We start from the raw sequence: 1484 nt of genomic DNA, 5'->3' as shown, positions 1-1484 counted from the left end.
CACGCATTTGTGTAGTATATGTCTGGATTTCTTTCATACTTCTTTAGTAAAGCCTTTGATTGCGCTTTCCTGCTTTGGTGGTGTTCCGTGCTCATATTCTTTGGGATTGGTGAAACTAGAATTTTCTCTCTTGTTTGTCTGGGTAGCGAAACTGTTTTTTCCCAGCCATACTGCGCTCTCAGGGCCACCTTTTGCAATAGGGCCTTTCCTTGTTTTGTCGAATTCAGACGTTCTGTCTGAGGCGTGACCACTGCTGTGGCATGTTCTTCATATGTGTTGTGAATACCAAGAGCCTCCAGATTTTTGGCACTTGTGTTTTTGGGAGCCCTAGCTGCCCTGATGATGGAGCTCACTTTAGACATGTTCTGCAGACTTTAGTTCTGCTGAACTACTACGTCAAACACTTGTCTTTGCTTCGTGTGTTGTCGACAAATTCGACTTCGCCCTGCCATCTGCTAGCCGCCTGGTTAGCTCAGATGGTAGAGCGGCTGCCCCGGAAAGGCGGTGGTCCCGGGTTCGAGTCCCGGACCAGGACGATTTTCTTCAACTCTGAGGCTTTTCAGGAACCCGTATGGGCTTCCTTTGTAGCAATTGCTATGAACGGGTGGATGTCTAATTTTCCCTTTATTAATTAAGAAAAAGAAATTGTATGCTGTAACTGCCTGAAATTTATTTCTAATGCACAAACTTCTGTGCATAGACAATTTGGTACAAGAAAGTGCTGGTACAGATTTCCCAGTGAAAATGCATGCATGCAGTTTTAAGCTTATTTCACAAAACTGATAAAATGAACATAATTGTGTGCACACACTGCATGCCTCCATTTAACACAGAAACAGGCTGGCTGTTTGCATTGTTCATGCTGCATAACAGTAATTTGCCGCCTTAGAAATAATGTTGCTGTGGCACAAATCGCTGTCACAACCTATATCGACACTTAGGGAATGGTTATCAAACACACCTCATGACGAAAATACAACACTCTTTGACCCGCCGAGGTTGCTATGTGTCCTTGGCGTTGTGCTTAGTATTAAGCACGAGGTCGCAGGATCAAATCCTGGCCACGGCGGCCGCATTTCGATGCGGTGGCGTGCAAGAACGCCCGCGTGCCGTGGCTGTGCACGGTAAAGAACCCCAGGAGATCAATATTAATCCGAAGTCGATCCCAACTGCATGCGGCGTGCCTCGTAATCAGATCGTGGTTCCGGCACGTAAAACGGGAGAAATTGAAAGAAACAAAACAATGTCTCTTTTTCGTGCGGCACTAGCTCCTTGAGTTTTCTTCAGCGGACCGACGGGTCTCAACACCGCAACATAAAAGGTGTGAGCATTATGTGCATTACGCAATGGGTCCGCGCCGTACTCACCACCGCAGCTGAATATATAAGGCCGCGTGAAACATGAGGCAACTGGGCAAGCGGTAATCCGAAACGCGCCGTTTCCAAAGCAGTCCACACCGTACGCGCTCCGATTTTGTGAGGACT

At 47.1% G+C, this 1484-nt stretch overlaps 1 non-coding gene across 1 annotated transcript; it reads left to right on the top strand.

Annotated features, from left to right (window-relative positions):
* The first annotated feature begins 461 nt into the window (after positions 1-461).
* On the top strand, positions 462-536 carry TRNAS-GGA (transfer RNA serine (anticodon GGA)). Its single transcript has one exon. It is a non-coding gene; the product is annotated as a tRNA-Ser (tRNA).
* Positions 537-1484: the final 948 nt, after the last annotated feature.

This window comes from Dermacentor albipictus, unplaced genomic scaffold (assembly GCF_038994185.2).
Source record: "Dermacentor albipictus isolate Rhodes 1998 colony unplaced genomic scaffold, USDA_Dalb.pri_finalv2 scaffold_12, whole genome shotgun sequence".
Lineage (NCBI taxonomy): Eukaryota > Metazoa > Arthropoda > Arachnida > Ixodida > Ixodidae > Dermacentor > Dermacentor albipictus.
This window is presented reverse-complemented; position numbering and strand designations above follow the sequence as displayed.